Below are 22576 nucleotides of genomic sequence, written 5' to 3'. Positions count from 1 at the left end.
ATCCTTCTCCATTAAAACTGTATTTTTTAAGAGGGTTCACAAAAATATTTCACAAAAGAGCATCCTCTTGTCCAAGTACATTACTGATAGTTATTCAGCCACCCCTTTGCTCTACCCAATATTTCCAACTACCACTTTGTGACACTGGAGATTTCCATAGATATCTTATATCTACACAACTTATATTTAACATAGACAAACCAGAGCAATGTTTTGCCCTTGGTTCTTTGTGGATATGTCAGTCCATCTCATTACATGCTACTAATAACTTTATCCTCCTTTGAAATCTTTGTATTTACTGTTGGAAGGACCAACACAGAATGGGTCCCCCCAGAGGAAACGGAGATGATTACCTCCAATTTGTAGCTCAAAGCCTTTTTGCTTCTTTATTCAGATGCATTTTTCCCACCCCCAATACTGGCAGTTTTATTTTTATTTTTATTTTTTTGGCTGCCATATGCACTAGCAAACACAAACTTGGCTGACTTCCCTCCACATCTTGTCCTCACTTCTTGAAGGATCTTTCTTTTACTGAGCTCCAAAATTAATCTGACTTTGAAATTCATTCGTTTTCCTGAGTCTTATTTCTCCATAAGTACAGACTCTTGCTAAGGTGATACTGAGCTTTGTAACTTTCAGCCACTTGTCCAAATCTGTATCATGTTGGCACTGACCAATGTCTCCCCTGTCCGATAGCTTTTCTGACAGTTAATGGGAAGTAAAAGGCTAGAGCTATTAGTCCAAATCCTAGGGGACAGGTGTCCAGATTACAAAAACCACATTCACATATGGCAATAATTGGCAGCTCTTTTAGGTGATCACAGACTTATTTCTAAAGACCCAATGGATACTTGAATAATTCTTGGTGCCAAATAGGAAACTCTCCTGAATAAGATAAGTATGTACTGTTTTTTTTTTGTACAGTTATTGCTTGTTTTTTTTTTCCCAATAGACTTTTCCAATAAAGGAGATTCATTTAAATAGTTCATGCCAAAATTTATATAATTCTACCAAAATTATAGACTTAAGTCTATGGCAATTGAAACCTTAGAGATAGAATACTTCAGTCTCACATTGGATAAGGTATTATAGATTTAAGAAGCCGATATGTTTATACATCTAAATAGAAGCAGCAGCTCAGCTTTGTAAACAATATCCTTTCAAGAATCTTACTACCATTTACAGAATGCTCTTTTAACTCATTTTTCTCATTCTTTTGATTTTTCAAAAGTAGCGCAACATGAAGTCTACTTATGTAAAAACATTTATTAATTCAATATTTAAGGATTCCATTTTATATACAGTAATTTATTTATACTTCAAAGCCTGCTCCTTTGTCCAAACTGGTTTTCAAGGCTCTATTGTACTCCCTTCTGTTTATCTCTAACCTTCCTGTTTAATCACACTTGGTAATAAATTAAACATTCCACAGACTCACAAGCAATCAACAAATAAGTAGGATATTCTGGCACTTCTAAAGGAAGAGCAGACATTGAAAGGAACCATTGAATTAATAAAGTGGTTTCAGAACACTCCTCAGAGCAGAAACTATTTTCACTTATTTTAATATTTAAATATTTTAACGTACTATCATTTTAGTTTGAAGTATAAGTGCAGCTTCCATGTTCAACTCTATCCTTTGATGTAGGAGGAACAGCAGCCTCCGATTGAGAGGCAATAGACCTGTGTTTTAGTCCTGACTGGACCTATCCAGCTAGGTGCTATCTTATGTTGAGCGAACTTGTCCCAGAGCCCAGCCTCAGAAGGTCGTAGACAAGACCTTGACACCAAGTCTTCCTTGAGCTTACCTGTTGCTTCCATTATGCTCACAGCCTAGAACTTTGAGCAACTAGCAAATTTTTCCTAAGTCAGTTTAACCTGGGATGCATATGGTTTTGATAACATTTTACTCTACATGCATGTTACCATTCTGAACTCTGGGAACAGTCTAACATGACAAACTAATGGTAGGAATTTCCTCATGGAGAAACAGAAACAAAACAAAACAAAACAAAACAAAACAAGCAAAAAAAAAAACCCAGCTCTCCCGAATTTATATTATCCATCATTCTTTCCTCTAACAATTACTATGGGTACAGGGTTGACTTTTTAATAGCTAGTAGGACGGTGATTCTATTTTAGGAATTCCTTTTTAATTTTACTTTATAGAGAAATTTATAGCATTTATTCATATAGATAGGTTGTTACTTCATCATCACATGAATGAAGTATCTTTTTAGTCAATAGTAACATATTTGCACATTCCATTGATGATTTTTCAGAAGTTGTTAAAGACTTGAAGATACTTTTTGTGATGTTGTATCTCTATATTCATTGTTGGTAACCTAAAACTAATTTTTGGTAATTAAGATCTTAAATAAGCATATAATTAAGTTTAAACAAGGATTAAAAACCCTTGCCATGTAGCTCCATGGCTTAAAAGAAATCACAGGATTCTTTTATTTAAAATCCCATATCCCAGAATAAATAGAGTTCCTCATCTATTTAGCATTGGTCTCCCAGGATTAGAAGATGACACAAGATGGTTCCATGATTACATCGGAAAATATGTTTCCCCTAAAGCAAAGATAATATCCCTGTAGTCACCTTTAGTTTCTTATCTCAAGTTACTCTTTCATTTGCTGAATTTCTATTCCTCTGTGTCAACGATAACTTGAAAATTAAACACCTTTGGGACACTAGGGAATAGCATGAGATGAACACTATTCTGACCACAGCTGGAGGCCACAGAAATGCTGCTGCACCAGATGAAGTGAAAGGCTAGGGCGTCGTGGGAGGATAACAGCAGGGAGTTGGCACTTGCATCTGGTTTCCCCCCTTATTTTCTATTTGAATTCTAGGTACGTGCACGTATGCCTGTCATTCTTCTAGGTACAGTACTGCTAATAAGACATGTAGTATAACAATGCAAATAAAACAATACGTTACCCTTCTTAGAATTATGCAAAATTTTCAATGTTAGAAATTTCTAGTGATTAGAATTCTGAATATTTGGAACATAGTCATTGCTTAAGTACATACATTTTTTTATATTAACAGAAAAATCTTATTTATAAATATTTTATATGCATATCATGTACACCATTATTTTAGAAATAAACCTAAGAGTATTTTATTTTTCATATTTTATTTTGAGAGCGAGTGAGAGAGAGAGAGAGACAGAGACAGAGAGAGAGAGAGCACAAGCAGAGGAGGAACAGAGAGACAGAATCCCAAGCAGGCTCTGCACTGACAGAAACCCTGAGATCATGACCTGAGCTGAAATCAAGACTCGGACACTTAACTGACTGAGCCACCCAAGCGTCCAAACCTAAGATGCTATTTCAAATTTGTTTCTACAGATATTTATAGGCAACATATTAAGAGCAATCTGTTACCCCATGAGCCTCTACTGACAACCTGCTTATCTTTATAGGGAATTCACATGGTTGTTTAGCATTAAAAGAGAGAGAAGCTATTTCAACATTTCATGGCATCATTTTGTGCAATCTGAGGCCCCCATTTTCACAAAGGATCAGCCTGTCTCCTGACAGGACAAGTCTGGGGCAAGGCCCCTCCTCTGGCCAGAGTTCTGATGGGCGGCACCACTGTGCTTAGCCTCTTCCAGTTTTAGTTTTTTCATGATCCTGACAGGTTTACTAACTATGTGGTTTTTTTTCTGCTGGCAATTTTAACACCTGAGTATGCTTCAATCTCAGTATGTTATGTTCTCATTATCTCTCTGTGGGGCTCTCAGCCCTATTACATTGGAAATTCATTGAGAGGAGGAATTATGTCCCATATAGCTTTGTGTATTAGATATCCTAACACTGCTTGATACAAAGTTGGTAGTTCATACGTATTGAGACAAATTAACTCTAATACAGACACACATATGTGTATGCGTATGTGTGTGTGTGCATTTTGGGTGGCCAGCACACATATCATGTCACAGTATGGGCTCCCCTCCTGATCCCTCTCCTGCCCCCTCTTCCACTCTCAGTCTCTCTAACCAAAGCTCTTAGAGTCTACAGGGAAAAAAATAATTGAAGAAAGAGAGAAATTACACTTAGGAATAGAAATTTATAAAACTGCCAACATTTTGTTTTTTGGTTGTTTTTATTTTATTTTATTTTATTTTATTTTATTTTATTTTATTTTATTTTTTTATATTTTATTTTATTTTAATTCCAGTAGAGTTAACACATTGTGTAATACATAAGTTTCAGGTCTAAATTACAGGGATTCAACATTTCCATACATCACCTGGTGTTCATCATGACAACACTCCTCAATCCCCATAACCAATTTCCCCTATCCTCCCACCCTCACCCCCTACACCTCCCCTCTGGTAACCATCAGTTTGTTCTCTATTGTTGAGTCTGTTCCTTGGCTTCTCTCTCTCTCTCTCTCTCTCTCTCTCTCTCTCTCTCTCTCTCTCATTTTCCCTTTGCTTGCTTGGAAAACTGCCTACTTTTTGGAACCTGGAAAGAGGAAATGATACTGGGAAGGAAACATAGGGAGCGATGAATGGGATACATGAGTATTAGGGTCAATAATTTCAACAAAAGCATGGGCAAGAATAAAATATTCTGAATGAAATATGAAAAGTGTGAGAACTGAGGAAGAGTGGATTGAGCTATCAGACCTTTAACCTGAGGAACAGTGACATTTGTTATTTCCTTGTGGAGGGGTGTGTGTGTGTGTGTGTGTGTGTGTGTGTGTGTGTGTGTGTAATTCTGATTCCACAAAACTGTTTAAATTAACTTGTGCTTCATAACTCTGTCATTCTCTAGTTGTGTCATTTTTGCATCTTCATACGTTGTAAGTACATACAGCTTGGCCTCTCCATAACTAAAAGTTCTACAATTAGGTTTTTGATGCATGTAAGCTCTTGTTTGGAGATACAATGCAATTAACCATAGGAACGAACAACATATCCTTTCTTTATCAAGCTAGCCTGCCATTTCATCATGTATGTGCAAAGTCAGAGATTTTATCTGATCATTTTGTGCAAAGGAATGAGGGCCTGGATGCATGGAGGGATTTTTAGTAAAAGTCAAATTACTCAACTGAAATAGTCTGAAACAGAAGGGGTTTGAAAAGAAGCCAAGATAACCAAGTTATACAAACTGTCATCATATCCCAGCCCTCCCCCATAACAAAAACATCCAATCAAAGGATGGGGAAATTGCTTAGAAAAGAAATATTTTTAATAGATGTTAATAATGTACAATATTATACCTTAACATCTCATTTCAAGGAGAGAAGAGTAAGTTTCCATTTCACTCCAGAAAACATGGTTTCCATTCATCAACAGTATAGCTTTCTAAAATATATCCTCAAGTTATTATGGTGTTCTATAACCAAGCCTGATTGTAAAATATGATATTACAAAAAATCAATAATAAAATATTCATATGATCCAAGATTTTCCCAAATTGAATCTGACTGGGTCATGGCAGTATGCTGATGTCTGGAATGCAAGTAATATACTATATTATTGATGCCTGTCAAATAACGGAAATTGTTACAAATTAATTCATCCCTAACCTAATTAACCCCGTGTGCAATATTATATGCATTCCAGACAAGTACTGTTTTGCTCTGGCCATAAAACTAGGAAGGACAATATTTCAACCTATAAAATCGCCTTTTAAGCCACTTAGAAACCTCAAAGAGTATTGCTTATGTAGAAGTGATGCAAAAGAATGCATTACCTCATCTGTTTGAATTATTTTTGGTCTGATACAAAATGTTCTTTTTTTAACTGTAAAAATAATCTAAGGAAAATGTCTAGTCTGTCTTACATATTGAGTAGATAGAATACATTCATATTAATAGTTTGCACTATTAGAAATAAAAGCTGTGTCATTTTTGTAGGGGAAATGTGGAAGCCTTAACATTCTTTTGATATTCTAATGCAAAAATTGTTTTCTATCCGGAATATCTCATAGTTCTGACCTTACAGGTCAATGTATATCAAGATATATTTTATCATGATACATAGTTAGGACTGGTTTTTTTGGAACTAGTAGGCAAGTTGTTACTTTTTAAGAAAATTTTGTTATTTTTCTTCAACTGTCTCTTTACACACATCCTTTCCCACCCTCATTTGTCAGTAACGCCCTGCTCTTCGGCAAAACAGAGCCTGATTCAAATATACCTAGATGTGAAATTTTCCTGTGCTCCAAATCTGTCGTGGATCTACAACGCATTAATATTTATCAGTTCTTTCTTTTCTTCTCTGCTAGTATGCTATACCTCCTAGCTTTCCTAACTGATTATTAAACAGTAAACAAAGAAAAAAAAGGCAACTCCAAAGAAAAAAATCTAATTGTGGTGGTGTTTTAAATTATTTCAATCTTTCTGTTCCCATCGTTTTGTATCACATTGCAAAATTTTCTTATAATTACTGCCCCCGATTTTTAGTTTTATAATTTTCATAATTTAGGAATAATGTCATATTTGGATAAGTTGATTTTAAAAAGGGAGAGAGGGTGGCCTTGAATAGCAGTAGAAAGTGCATGCAGATGGTGGAGAATTTCTGGGAGAATCAGGGCTTGGCTGCCTTCTGAGTGATCGCTTCGAAGTTATCCCTCCACAGGTGCATACTGAATACAGATTGTCTGCCTCAGAGAGTTGTGAACACTGGAAAGACCATTCGTGAAGTGTTAACATAGAGCAGGAGCTCCTAGAAAGGAGCTTTTATTATTATTTTACAGTTAAACTTCACAATCGGTACTTATAGACAATGTTAGCATTTTTCAATTCTTAGCATTTCAGTCAGGGCATTGTTTTAACAAATGTAACTATAAAGTGTGCCCCAAATCTATGGATGTGGTTCATTTTCTGTAAGAGCACATTAGGCACTCTTAAGGTGAAAGCTGTAGCATATTTTTAAAGAGACTATTTCTGCCTTCAAAATCTAAAACGGTGAGGAAAAAAAAGTGCTTTGCGGTTAATCTCTATTTTAAGATTTTATATATATATGATATATACGATATATACATATATATATATCGTATATATCATATATATATCTGTGTATGTATCTACACACATATGTCTATACCGAGAGAAAGAGAGACCCATGTATTATGGCCACATGTTGTCAAAATGCATTAGTGAAATATCATATCTGATCACAAGTAATGTGAAATGATGCCCCACTGATTAGAACGTCATTGATGCTGTGGCCTGTTGTTCTTGACACCACAGAAGAGGATCAAAGCATCTTTCACGGTGATAAAGTTGGCAATATGGACGGGAAATAATGCCAGAGAGACTGATTAAGTGTTAACACTCCCACCTGGTGCCATGAAAATAGGACAAAACATCCATAATTCAGGATGATTTTCTCCTCCTGTGTTTATTTTTGTGCCAAGCTATAGGGTTTGAAAGAGTTAATACTGACAAACACTTTCTTCCTCACAATGCTCTCCAGTAAGGAGTAGGTTATAAGAGGGCTTCTCTTTCAGTGTGCATCCTTTCAAGGAATACTTTTTATATTTATATTAAGAATCTGAAAGGTATTTCCAGTGGGTGCAAAAATATGACTCATCCATTTTCCCTGCTTCTATATCTGGGTTGACAGATACCCAACTCAAGCTATCTCTTGACTGACAAACACCTCAGTGGGCACGTTTTTCTTACGATAATGTTTACAGATAATTCAGGGAACCTGTATCCCAGATTTGTATTCTTAAGGAATAATGTCAACTAGAATACGAAGTTCTAAAATGAGAATAAATCTTTATCTGAGACCATGCTTCATCCACCATAATTAAATGTGCTAGCACCAGCCATCTTAGTTTGAGTCTCACTCGCTTCTTTCCGTGAAGCTATCTGTGAGGGAAAGCCAGTGCAAGGCCTGAAGAGAAGGACCTCTGCCTGAACTGCTAAAGCTTACATGGTTAAGAAGATAACACTGTCTCCTGTTTTGTTTGTTTGTTTGTTTGTTTAGAAAATTCTCTTCCCAGGTTTTAAGCATCCTGAATCAAAAGACAGCAATATTCATCCAACCTTAGGGAAGCGTCTCCTAAAACAAGATTCAATGTCACTGCCAAAACAGATCAATGGTAACACATTTGTGTGAGTGACTATTACCCACAAGACAAAAAAGCTTTTATTAATTCCTGGAGGTGCACTGAATTATTCTTGTTCACTGGGTTCTCAACTATGGTTCTTGTTCCAAATGTCTCATTACATAGTATGAGTGACACAATCAAAGCATGCTCCCCAACACTGTCCTTCTCAAGTCCATTTTCCTGTTGGCATACATGCCTGTGATAAGATGGTACATTTTAACAAACAAAATAAAATAAGTTTTGTACACACATTCACATGTTTCACACACACACACACACACACACACACAATTTTTTGTTCAAATATAAACATCAGGGAGTAATTTGCTAGATGGACCCAAATGATGTGATGATGTAACAGGTATTTCTATTACTAATTTGTAGATTTTAGTCAGGCTTTATGGTCCATTTGAAGGCACTGTGTTTATAGTTTGCAGGCTGCCATCTAGGTGCCAGATAGCTGAATGCATCTTACATTACCGATGAGGTCACCGTTGAGTACCATGCTGAGAACAGCAAGACTATCACCGGGCTCTGGAAATGAGGCACAGTCATGAAAATGTGTGTCTTTATTTGTATCCTTTCATAATTTATTTCCACGAGCTTTCACTCTATAGTCAGTGTGCTTTGGATCTTTGATCAGCACATTATAAACTGCTTTGCATTGCATCACATTGATCCACGCTATATTAGAGTTCTCCCATTGTTTGAACAAAGTATCTTATTCATCCCCATGTAATGGTCATGGCCCGTTAGTTTATAGAAAAATTAGTCCTATGCTTTCAGTGTCACAAAACAAAACAACACAAAAAATGTAGGTTAGAAACAACTTTAAAAATTAGAAAAGAAGCTTTTTATGGAGGATCAAAAAATTGATTTGACCTTGTGCTGATAATCTCATGGCGAAATTAGTGACATAATTTGACCAAATTTGAAATTTGACTACATAATCTGTGGCAAAAAAAATTGACCTCTCAGGACATATTTAACTCACGTGTAATAATTCTGTAACAGTAGATCCCTCAAACATAACCAAATGGAGAAAGGCAGGTTGAAGGGCTTAGTAAAATGTAAAGCAATATAAAATGCTAATGCTTCGAGTATGTGTTTGTCTCTCTCTGTGTGTACAATATCAAATTAATATTATAATTATTTCAATTCTAAGTTTGCACCATAGAACCACAAAAATTGTGGAATTCTTACAAGAATAGTTTGCTTTACAAAAATTATATACTTCCCATGATAAGACATGTTATTTTATCTTACTGATGGCAACTCTGAACAAAAACATGTGGTATTTAGAAGCTGGAATAGCAAAGATAATGGAGTGCAAGTCTCGTAACTTTTACTTTTTTTCCCTTCTGGTACTAATCACTAATATACTGTCTCTTTTCTTAAGTTATTTAGAAGTCACATCAGTGGTTAAACATTCGTCTTATATTTGATTATAAGACATATATAATACATATGACGACAATAGCAAGGGGAGGGGAAAGCTATGCTCATAAAAATTTCCTATATTTTACCAGAGGCAATTTACTATCAACTTGAAGTAGATTTTGATAAGTTAGAGATGTAGAAATCATTAAATACCACCAAAAAAAGTAACACAAAGAAGTGTGATTTAAAAGTGAAGAGAGGAATCAAAATGATGCGTAAATGAATTGTTGTATCAAAATCATGGTATACCAGAACCAGAAAAGATTAAAGGAGAAACAGAAGGGGAAAGAAAAAGCACTCAGAGAAACAGAAAAGAAGTAGCAAACGGCACACCTAGAGCCAAACATATTAACTTTTACATTAAACATGAAAGAATGAAACACTCCACACATATGGCAGAGTCAGTGAAATTGGGTCAGAGAAGCAAGATTCGATTACATACTATCTATAAAACATACACTTTAAATTCAAAATCAAAAATAAGTTGGAAGTGAAAAGATAGAAGATACAGCATGAAAATAATAGCATGAGAGAACTGGAGTAGCTATATGAACATCAGACAAAACAAACTTAAAGGAAATCAATGTTATTAGAAATAAGGAGAGACATAAAACAACATCAACATGGTGGGAAGAAAATACACTTATAAATGTACCTGGATCTAAAAATATAACAGAGAAAAATAAAACACATATTGGTAAAATTTAAAGGAGAAACGTAAATTTAGAAATGAATACTTAAAACTGTTTTTATTCACAGACTACATGATTGTTTATACAGAAAACCCTAAGGACTCTAAAAACAAGTTATTGTGGGGGCACCTGGGTGGCTCAGTCAGTTAAGCATCCAGCTTCAGCTCAGATCGTGATCTCACGGTTCATGAGTTCAAGCTCTGCCTAGGGCTCTGCATTGACAGTTCAGAGACTGAAGCCTGCTTCGGATTCTGTGTCTCCCTCTCTCTCTAACCCTCCATCTCTCTCTGCCCCTCCCCTGCTCGCGCTGTCTCTTTCTCTCAAAAATAAATAAAACATTAAAAAAATTTAAAAACAAGTTATTGTGTAACTGTGAATGAACTTTCACATCTTAGGTTGTCTCTAAAATACACCATCTCCAATTTCTTAGAAGTTTTCTTAGGATTTGTGAGACTTATTAATAAATAGACACGATGAGCATTATTATAAGCCTTATTGTAAGTCCTTCAGCAAAGAGTTTACATGGTGATTTTTTCTTAGAGTCTCAATTTAGATACTTTAATAGGTTCAAAATACAGAGCCATATGGTGTATTTGTTTATTGCGGGCTTGACTGAGAAGTAAAGAAATTCAGACAATTACTTTTAACGCCCATATATGATTATTAAGTCTGGTAAAGTACAGAGGTCATTGAAAGAGATATTTTTAACTGAGTCTGAGTTTTATAAAATCATACATATCTTCTAAGTGATCATAAATCAGTTCTCATTACAGGTACCTAAAGCAATTAAAAAGTCACAAAAATTACACTTTTAGGGTTACAGTGTTTAATGTTTTTCAAGTTAAATTTCTACAACTAGCAAGATAACATATGAGTTACTAGGACTCAGACGATGTTCTAGGGAATACAGGGAATATTTACTTGGAGATCCCAAATGCACTGCAAACTAAACGATGGCCAGTGTTTCCTGTTTGTGTACTTTCTTCATTTCCACCTTTGCCCAAGCCATCTGGTTTTTCACGGACCAGTGAGGGAATGGTCTCCTGACAGTGCAATCAGAGAAACTTCCATAGACACACTGGCCCTGCCATCTTTGCCAGAAATCACATTACCCAGGTCCCTAACACTTCTCTCCCGATCCTTTGGTTCACCATGTTTTATTTATTTATTTATTTATTAAAAAAAATTTTTTTTTCAACGTTTATTTATTTTTGGGACAGAGAGAGACAGAGCATGAACAGGGGAGGGGCAGAGAGAGAGGGAGACACAGAATCAGAAACAGGCTCCAGGCTCTGAGCCATCAGCCCAGAACCTGACGCGGGGCTCGAACTCACGGACCGTGAGATCGTGACCTGGCTGAAGTCAGACGCTTAACCGACTGCACCACCCAGGCGCCCCACACCGTGTTTTTTTTTTTAACAGAGGATCAAAGTGAGAACCTGCACTGGTGTAGCCTTGTGTGTTACCTGCAGGTTGACGGACGTGGAATCCATACTCGCCTTTGGTCAATCCTGTAATGGCTCCTGATACCACAACAGGCCCATTTTTTTTTTTTTTTCTGCATGAAATGGACAGTGTCCTCCACACAGCCCTGGCCTTTCAGCACGCACACAGCCTTCATCTCTATGACTTGGGAGGGCAGCGGAGGACGCCACATAAGATGCTGACACCACATTACATGTTGATTTTGTTGTTACCACAGGTCAGAAATATATGTGACCAAAGGCCTGAAACAAGTAAACCAAAAAAAACCTTTGTGGAGGAATTGGCTGACCACAGGAAGTGAGGTGCCAAGACTGTGAAAAGCCACACAGATTTCACACTTCCACTTCTATAACTTTAATTGTCCTTTAATTTACTTTAAGGATTTTCTTTTCATTTTTCGTGTCTCTCTGTCCCTCTTTTTCTCCACAAAATTATGCCTAAGTTGTACCATCCCCAAAGCCACTCTTCACTATTCTTGCCAATTCCACATCTGACAACAAGTCCCAGAATATTTTCAGACATTACATGGAAAATGTTCTAAGTTGCACTGCCAGCGATGAAGTGTTGAAAATACAAGTGCCTGTGCCAAGGAAGAATACTCTGAGGTCAAAGAACCTTTTGGAAGTATTAATAAAGTAGATAATAAACAATTCCAGAGTTGGCATTTGGTGAAGAAAGACAATCCATATTCACTAAATCAGAACACTAAACATGAATTTTAAGACACACTTAATGGCTTGGACCATGATTCTCCTAAATCCATCGGGTCTTTTGGCTAGCACTAAAGAGAACATTGAACTTGAGCACATCTGAAAATTCTGAAAATGCCTTGACTCAATTATGATTATGATTTGTTTCTTTCCAGCCTAAGTGAATGATACACATGGAAACAAAATGCAGAATTTTAAAATCTGTCTCTGTTACTCAAATCCCAACATCACCTTTTGTTCCATTTTGGACACCAATGTTTGCATGGTTTCACTTAGATTGTTGGTTGACATGGTAAAATGTCAAAAGTAAGAACAAAGAAAAGGTAATATTCACCATAAAGTCCATTTCTCCAAAATGTCAGCACTCCTTTGTCAAGGTTAATAGTTAGGGGAACAAAGGAAAATGTGTTGAAGTTAAATTCTTTCATTTTATATTTTTTTCTCTTTGCAATCCAGAATCTGAAATACATTTTCTTTTTCTTTTTCTTTCTTTCCTTTTTTTTTCTACATCAGGAGGATCATTATGTATTTTCTCATTAAAAGAAAAAAAGAGAGAAACTATTAAATAACAGGAATGATCATTCATAGAATACTTACTATTTGTCAGGTATCTTCCTGACATTTTATTTAATTTTCACTATAATCCTTTATATCAGTATCATTATGAGCTCCATGATAAAGGGGATAAAACCAAGTATAGATAAGTGAAATAACTAGCCAGGAAATGGATAAGAATCCAGGTGTTTTGTATTAAAGACTGTGCTGCTAATCTCTATGCTTATAAAACAAAACAAACAAAACAATTACAGGCTAAGATATCTCCAAAACACTAAAATTTGCTTTTTTACTATGTTGATACTTAATATATTTATTAACACATCAGCAGTCCAACTAGATTATCTAGGTCTTATATTCAAACAGCTAACAAGTCTTAACAGTGATGCATTGCTGGGAGATTTATTTTATTTACTGATTTCCAGGAGTTCATTATTAATTAATAGGTGTTTTACTTAGCAGAATGTGTTCCTGCCTTTTGGAGGGTGAATAAATAAGGTTTTTGGATATTGCGGTAAGATCCAGAATATGAAAAAAATGCAAAAAAAAAGGTAGTTTATATCAAGAAATGGAGGAACTAAAATAATTTAAGCTAAACTACATCTCCCCAAAGTGCTTTTAAGTTAAATTATTTATCAATAAAATTATACAGCTTAGAAACACTATTGAACACTAAGACTTTTTTATGAAAGCATTTCATAATTTTCCCAAAGCAGTCTGACATTATTCTGTGCATTTATAGAGATAATTGTGAGAGTGTCTTCAATTTTTACTTTTTCTTTAAAGTTATTATATTCTATATTTTTCCTACCCCTTAAAATTAGTGCCCTCATGATCTAATATGCTTTTCTACTTACTTGTCCTTTACTTTTATAGATCTGCTATATATATAAAGAACCCTGGTTTGAACTGCTCAACGGGTTGTACAGATATCAGCTCATTAAAAACTCTACTGTGAGACAGTCTGTGGACATTTTAGAAATTGTGCCACTTTCTACTTAGAACAGAGAATTTAAGGCTTGTGAAGATCACCCTGTGGGTTTTCCATCAGAGATGTGACTTGCTATAAGAATCTTCATTCTGAAGTAATGAGTCCAGTTTTGCTGAGCTTTATTTAATACACAAGATGTGGAGAGTGACAAAAACCACGGGATTTGAGAGTGATATAAAACAGAATATTTGTGTGTATGGAGGTATTTTACTGTGTAGAAAGAAGACAGGAAGGATGGACCCAAATATCTCTCAAGGCCTGTAAGTCTGTATTCAGTTACTTACTAAAAACATTTAGAAGTTTGACTTAGGGGGGCCCGGGTGGCTTGGTCGGTTAAGCGTCCGACTTCGGCTCAGGTCATGATCTCACGGTCCATGAGTTCGAGCCCCGCGTCGGGCTCTGGGCTGACAGCTCAGAGCCTGGAGCCTGTTTCAGATTCTGTGTCTCCCTCTCTCTCTGCCCCTCCCCTGTTCATGCTCTGTCTCTCTCTGTCTCAAAAATAAATAAACGTTAAAAAAAAATTAAAAAAAAAAGTTTGACTTAAATTCCTGTTGACACGGGAAACCCAGGCTTGGCACTAAAACTGAAAGTGTTCTTATTTGAAGGCTATCAAATAAATGAATTAAAATAACATTAACAGTAAAGACTAAGCTACAGGATTAGTGCTCTGAATACGAGCAATAGGTTATTAAAGGCCCAGACAGATGTGGGGCTCTGTGTGTGTGTGTGCGTGTGTGTGTGTGTGTGTGTGTGTGTGTGTGTGTGTACATGTGCGGGGCAGGAGGCCGGAAATGTGTGGCGCTCTTCACCAAAAAAACCTCATGACTTTGAGAGTCCATCACTAACAATTAGTACTTCTCTCTCCCATACTCCCTCCACTTGCATGTGATTCTCACAACGTCACCCATGTTAGATATTATCAATTATGATTGCTCATATTCATTAGCCTCTCCTCCAATGGTTTATAGATGAGCTCAAGACGCTCCTTTTCTGACCAAAACAAACAAAAGAATATCCTCTCATAGTCCCCTTCTCCATGCTGAAGTAACTATTAATTTTGTTTCCAAAACAATTATGGAAAGGGTATCCTCTCCTGTTTCTACTTTCTTATGCCCATTAACTCTCCAACTTTTACCAATTTAATGGGAACAATTGGGATAAAAGGCAAGACCAATCCTTCAATTGTTAAACCTCAAGGGGCTTCTTCTTTACTTTCTTGCAGTCTACAATGTTGAGACATCTTTTTTTTTTACTAATATCTCAAAAATTTCTGAGAATTTTCTCAAATATTTTACTGTCTTTTTACTCTCCAACTTCTCAAATATTTCTAAGAATTTTTCCGTTTGCCTCCTAAATATAGTGATTAGGGACCGGTGATCATTCATATGAAAAGGTATTCAAAAAAAGATTGAATATCTTCCTTAACCCATTGCCTTTGCCACTTAATCTGTTTTACATATGCATTCAATATTAACCTTCTTTGTTTAAAAATGTTTATTTATTTATTTTGAGATATATAGAGAGAACGTATATGCACAGGGGAGGGGCAGAGACAGAGGGAGACAGAGAATCCTAAGCAGGCTCCACACTCTCAGCACAGAACCTGACGAGGGGCTCGATGCCACAAACCATGAGATCATGACCTGAGCTGAAATCAAGAATCAGATACTTAACTGACTGAGCCATCCAGGCACCCCACAATATTAAACTTCTTAATTATTATTATTGACACAGAATTACTGAGTTGCATTCAGATCATTATTCTCAGCTCTTTTTACACAAACCTCTTCACCACTCTGCAAATCTCAATACCTCACTCTCACCACCTGCAGCCAACTATGACCAAGGTGTGCTTCATAATGTTTGCTGAGTTGAACGTCACTTCTCAGCTCAAAATCTATTGTTGCAAATTACTGGCAAAGTTCAAACATCACTCCTTAACTATAGTCGATAAATAATTGGCTCACTTATTCCTACCTGTTTTCTACTATTTCAGTTAGGACTTTTAGTTTAACCTTCACTTCAACATTCTCAGTTGCTTCCTGCATCAGGGCTCCACATTTTCTCCATTGCGTGTCCCTCCCTCTACTCCAGGTCATAGCAAGCTTCCTCTATTAAGCTTCTGTTTACTTCTCATGTTTGATGACCCTAGTTAGCACTGATGCCCTTTCTCAAACTTCTTTTTCTCTTTCTTTTTTTGTAGTATATATCCATCACTAAGTTTCTCTCTATATATGTATATACACACGTACACATATACAGTGTATGTGTGTATATATATTTATGTATATGTATATACATATATATACATATACATATGGAATGTTGTATTTACAAACTGTACCATGTACTTTACCTTATATGTAGTTTTGTTATCTAATACTTTTCACGTGTAGGTCTTTTTCTTTACCATTGTGCAGTTAGATCTTGGATAAAAGTGATTTAACGCTATATCATCCTTCTTAATACATTTCACACAGTTTAACTCAAGACCAAATATATAATGCATACTCAACAAATACTTGGTGGTTGCTTAATTGGGGCTAATAATATTTAAGAATTACCAAGACTTCATTGGATGATTCAGGCAATCGATGTTTTTAATGATTACATTCTCTGGAGTCACTCTTAAATTCCAATAACTGCTAGATGCTATAGTCCATCACAATATTTAAATTTCTAATACTTTATTTGGTGGTTTTGTTTTCTTTGGTCATCATTAGTTTGTTTTGTTTTGTTTTGTTTTGTTTTGTTTTGTGTGTGTGTGCTAAGACTCTGCACTTGAAAACCCCAAGGCTACCCCAAAACTGGTCAAGAATGTTCCCCTTCTAGAAACATTCAAGATAATTTTAGGATTTTTTTTTTGTTTTTCCATGATTATGCTAGATGATGATGATGGAGATGATGATGGTGATTTTAGTGTCTCTAGGTTTAAACAATCTCAGGTACAATGTAAACGTAAAGAAGACACTTTAAAAATCTATGCATCAGGAAAACTGAAATTCATCAAACTTCCTGACACCTACGAAAACGTAGTCACTTACACTAGTGCACAGACGTTAACACAAAATATAATGTCAAACTACTGTTCTTTAAATTTGAAGTTACAAATATAGGTCTAATGTTTTGAAATGTGAGAGGAACAAATACCTTAATATGAGAATTTTTCAAATTTGAAGCTTTCTTTATTCCTAACCAAAGAGGCCCTTGAAAGTGCTTCATCGAGAAAGGATTGGATCGAATTGAAGAGGACAAATTTCCCAGTTGGCAAGTATCACCTGACAAGTATGGACAACACAGATCTCTACTCTCGGCTTTCAGCCTAGCCAAACCACAGCATAGTCAGGACCAAACAGACGCAAACCCACGGGGCTTTTCTGAGGATTACTCACAATTTGCTATGAATGAATGGCTAGACTGAGCTTAGGTGAACCGACCTGGAAAAGCCAGTCTGATAATCTATCAGACCTGAATTTTATAACATTAATTTTACTGCCATTATACAGCCCATATCTTTGTTTCCCAGAGGTCTAACCCAAAATTCCACTATAATTTGTCATTTAGAACTTTAATATGGTCACTTAAGTACTTTCTGGAATACTTTGTTAAGATGGTTGAAGTAGGAAAATTAAATTTTCTGAAAGCCAGCGCTAACATGAAGACTATGGTAACCACAAATATTCATGGTGTCATCTAACAACCTCAACTTCTGCTTTCATGATAATTTCAGTAGAGTTAATTGTCATGAGGTGACTTAAATACTCTGCCTAGAGTCCAATGGATATGATAAAATAAAACAAAATAAAAATAATAAAGTAATTGAGAAAAATGTGTTTGAACACTTCAGTTAGAATTTTGGCTTCGCCGTTTATAAATTCTGTCACCTTAAACAGATGACGTAACCTCTTTGTGCCTCCAGTTTTCACCTGTATAATGGGGACCAAACCACTACCTCTCTCATACTATGATTATTGAGATTAATCACTATTAACTGTAGAATGCTTAGAATATCTCCTAAAACAGAGTAAGTACATAAAGAATACTGGTGACGATGAGGGTGATGGTGAGGACAATGACAAGGACTATTGTACAGCTACATCTGCCAAGGTACCAAATGACTGTAGCAGTAATAACTCCACATCATAGTAGTCTCTTATTTTTGCATCCATGGTTCCCCTTTTAGGAAATATAGCTTTCCATGAAAAATTACCTTTGTTCTACATGGTATTTAACTGGGTACTTTACTGCTAATTTGTTAGAATAACAAAAGCAAGTTGTTTTCACAAAGGTTTATTCTCTGCACTGTAAAATAGAGTGAACCAATCTGATTGAACATACATTGTGAGGAGAAAGGAGGCAAATCCAGGAAAGCACAGATCTGAAAGTGGGAGCAGCCAAAGAGTTGATATGATCAGCATGGACAACGGTGCAAACACTAAGGTCAGTAAAGACACATTACAGTTTCCCATCTAACAACCAAGAATCCCAAATATATAGTAGAATGAGTGAATTTCAAAAGTAAACAGATATTAAAGAGTAGGTTTCAGAAATGTGAAGTGGCCTATTCATGTTACACAATGAGAAAGTAGTAACACTGGGAAATATTTATTTATGATTTTCTAAGTATCAATCTAATATTCTTTCCTCTACCTTATATGATGGGTTCAAAAAGGAATGTCCTGTACTTACAAACTTTAAAATTATTTACAAATTTTCACAGAATAAAACTAGAATTACAACATGTCAACTTTATCCTCTATTAATAGGTGGTATAATCTGTCATTCAAAGTAATACTTTTCTTAGCCTTTACTTCTTCTTTTAAACTATAGCAATGTTCATGTGCTGTGCTAAACAGCTCATTATGTTGAAAATTATAAAATCACAGAGAGGACTAAAATAGATATTCAGAATGGGAAGATGATTAACACAGTAAGAAAAAAAAAGATAATAAAACAAAAAAAAGGTGTGAGAAAATGGGAAGTATTGCAAGTATATATGGGATATGGGATAGTTCTTAAACTAAAAATGATTCCTGGGGCACGTGGGTGGCTCATTCAGTTAGGCATCTGACTTCAGCTCAGATCATGATCTCATAAGAGTTTGAGCCTCCTGTCCCACTCTGCTGACAGCTCAGAGGCTGGAACCTGTTGCAGATTCTGTGTCTCCCTCTCACTCTGTGCCTCTCCTGCTCACGTTCTTTCTCTCCCTCAAAAAAATTAAACATTAAAAAAACTTAAATACAAAAAGTAAAATAAATAAAAATGATTCCTGATGCAAAAGAGAGGGATGCTCCATATTAAACTTGTTAAGCAATGCAGTTTTAAATAGTCAGAAATGAAATTTTCATTTTTTAAATTTCCTTTAAAAATTTTTAATGTTTGTTTATTTTTGAGAGACACAGAGAGACAGAGTGTGAGAGGACGAGGGGCAGAGAGAAAAGGAGACACGGAATCCAGAGCAGGCTCCAGGCTCTGAGCTGTCAGCACAGCACAGAGCCTGATGCAAGGCTCAAACGCACTAACTGTGACCTGAGCCGAAGTCAGACACTGAACTGACTGAGACAGCCAGGCACCCCGAGAAATGAAATTTTCAAAAAGTTTTAAACATGCGACTAGAGAAGATCAACCTCAAAGTAGGATGTTCATTAACCTAATGACACTTTTGGAAACACTTACAGTTATAAATTCATTAAATATTTATTGAGTGGTAACAGTGTTCCATGAACTTTTCAAGGTGCTTAAGATTCATCAGGAAACAAAACAAATAACCCTGCCCTCTCGGAGTTGACATTGTATTGTGCACTGAACAGCAGGGAAGGAAAGGGGAGAGAGAGAAAGGAAACAGACAATAAGTAAGGAATATAATGAATATGTATATTATGTTTTCTGTTAGATACAACAGTAATTAAAATGAAAAAAAATAATATGGGAAGTTAAGAAAGTTAAGAAGTGTGTGAGAGGAATATTTTAAATAGAGCAGTCAGCTTGTCATGGATGTGAGCAAATACTTCATGGAGGTAAGGACGTTTCTACGTTTCTCATGCGGATACCTAGAAAAACTATTCCTGGACTAAAACCAGCCAGGACAAGGGCCCTAGGATGAGGATATAGTTCAGGAACTTCAGGGAGTCCAATGCGTCCAGTGTGGTGGAACTGATGGGGGAGATGAGTCCCGAAAGTCAAATTATGTATGGAATTCAAAGCCAGTATAAGAATTCTGGTTTCTATCTTAAATAAACGGGGAATCCATAGAGGGTACGGGGCAGAGGGGAAAATGAACTGGCCAATTTGAAAACATCCTCGTGTCTGTCTTAAGAATAGATGGTAGAAGGGTAACAGGGGCTAAAATCAGACCTCAAAAATACAGCCCACACTGGACTAGACAGGAAGTGGGGAGTTTGTCACTAACAGACTAAGTCTGGTGAAGTGCTGGTGATGAAAATTTTATCAAAAGCCACGGCTTGATCCAAAGATCCAACCACCTTTACATTTACATCCAAGTGAGTAGCAAAGCAGGGTCTATGGTTACTACAGGAACTGGAAGTTGTCTTAGTTGTGAGTTTCAACAGATTGTCAGTGTAAAAGAAAATAAAGGTGTTCAACGGTTTGAAACTAGGCACAGAGAAGAAAAGCAGTTCTGCGTCAGCTCTCATTTAGTGAAATACATAAAGGGACAGCAAGTTCGAACTCCCATTGGTGACTTTAGACAAAAAAGCACAGAGTTACACAAAGGCCTATCTGAACTATTTGCGAGTGGCAAAAGTTTTCTGCACTAAACTTTTTGTTTTTCTTCCTGGTGTAAGAAGTCTATTTTTTTTCAGACCATAAAAAAATAGTTGGCTTTATTTTTAGTCTCCTGAATATATTACAGAGACTAATAAAAACAACACGAGATGGTTATCTGTTTGAAATGTTCCCAGATAATCAAAATATCTCTCAAGTATCATTTTTAATGTGGACTAACTTGCTCCTTCACATTTTTGTAAAGGAACTGATATTTATAGACATATGTATAGGAGTAATAAGAATGCATGACAACCAGTTTCAATGTAATAAATTATCCCCTCCTTATCTCTCTCCTGCCCTGGCTTTCTTCCTTCCTTTCACCTTTCCTTTCTTCCTTTTCCCTTCCTTGCTTTCTTTCTCCCCCTTTTCCAGATATTAAGGTTTATTTTAAGATCACCCTTTTGAATTAAAGAGAAAATATTTTTAAAAACTGGCATGGGAAAGAAGCTTTTGAAGACAACAGTGAACAGAGACAGAAAAGAGCAACGATAGGTATCACGAATGGAAAAAACAGAGATAAAACATGTGCAGGGTAAACACCATCAGTCAACATTATTTTAAAAGTCAAGACACAGTTTGAAAAAAAGGAAGGGGAAAAGAATAAGTTCAAATGCTACTTTACATAATCCTGTCATAAACACTGTTATTGGACCATACGATATTGTTTTTGAAATTCTAATGTCCTTTAGAACGAGAGACCTATATAGAAGAGCAATAATAAGGAGCTATACTTTAGGAGAGGATTAAGCAAGTAGGGAACCACTATGGCTCTAAATTCAGAGAACATAAAGACATTCTGAAGATTTGCAGATATCTTAAAACATGTGGAGAGAAGGATATTAGAAAAATAAGCAGCCATGATATACACATGAAATGAATCCCATATGGTATTCTTCATTCCCACACAACGTCTTTCACCACTTTGCTTCTGACTGCAATTCTCTAATCATTCCCACCTACTCAGTGCCTTATTCTCAACTTGTACTGAGTTAGCATAGAGTCAAACTCCTCAAATGGATATGGAATAAAAGGCTTTTGTACCTCCCACAAAGCAAGCTAAACGTTAGGATCCCTTTTGTTCCATTATATCAACTAGAATAAAGAGAGGCTTTTATAAAGTAGATAAAAAGATGATCAATAGCAGGCAAAGGAATTAGAAGGAGGAAAAATCGTGTCATCGTATAGAAGGATTTTATTCAGCACTACAATTTAAAATTATGTGACAGCATGAATATGATTGACTTTAGAGTAAGGACTAAATAGATTGCTCTTTTAATTACAGATGACGCAACTTTGGGGATTTTATAGGTTGGAAAATAAAATGACAAAGTTGAGGCAATGGCATTCCCTAACATGACATGTGTTTTATGTATTTATTTATTTGTTTGTTTGTTTAAATCGTCCAGGCAAGATTCTTTCATTGGTGTAAGTAAAGTTTTTCTAAAGTGGCGAAGTAGTCAGAGTTTTGAATACACCCAAAGTTAAAAAGATCAATGTTCACAAAACAGCCACATCACATTTTGTTTCAGTTCCTTACACCCCCGATGTGTTCTAATACATCATACACTTACTCTTACAGAGCTTATCAACACCAATATAATATCCTAGATTAACAATCCAGGGTATGTTCTGTTATGTTGAGCTTCTTAGGAAAAAAAAATATATCCTCATTCATGGAAATTTGTGGAAAAGATTATAATTTCAACTCTAAATAAGTATCCTGTGGTATTTTACACTTAACTCTCAATTTACATAATTTATATTTACTGAAATGCATTAGGACTTACATGACTGTAACTATTCCTTGAATATAGTTGCTGAATCCAT

General features: G+C 35.8%; 1 protein-coding gene and 1 pseudogene across 2 annotated transcripts in view; both read right to left on the bottom strand.

Moving 5' to 3' along the window:
* Positions 1-22576, bottom strand: part of EPHA3 (EPH receptor A3) — a 356646-nt gene that overhangs the window by 148555 nt on the left and 185515 nt on the right. The window lies entirely within an intron of this gene.
* LOC122491332 lies at positions 10703-11846 on the bottom strand (annotated as a pseudogene).

The sequence above is a fragment of the Prionailurus bengalensis genome, chromosome C2 (assembly GCF_016509475.1).
Source record: "Prionailurus bengalensis isolate Pbe53 chromosome C2, Fcat_Pben_1.1_paternal_pri, whole genome shotgun sequence".
In the NCBI taxonomy this organism is placed as follows: domain Eukaryota; kingdom Metazoa; phylum Chordata; class Mammalia; order Carnivora; family Felidae; genus Prionailurus; species Prionailurus bengalensis.
The sequence above is the reverse complement of the archived record's forward strand: the minus strand, read 5'-3'. Positions and strand labels throughout refer to the sequence as shown.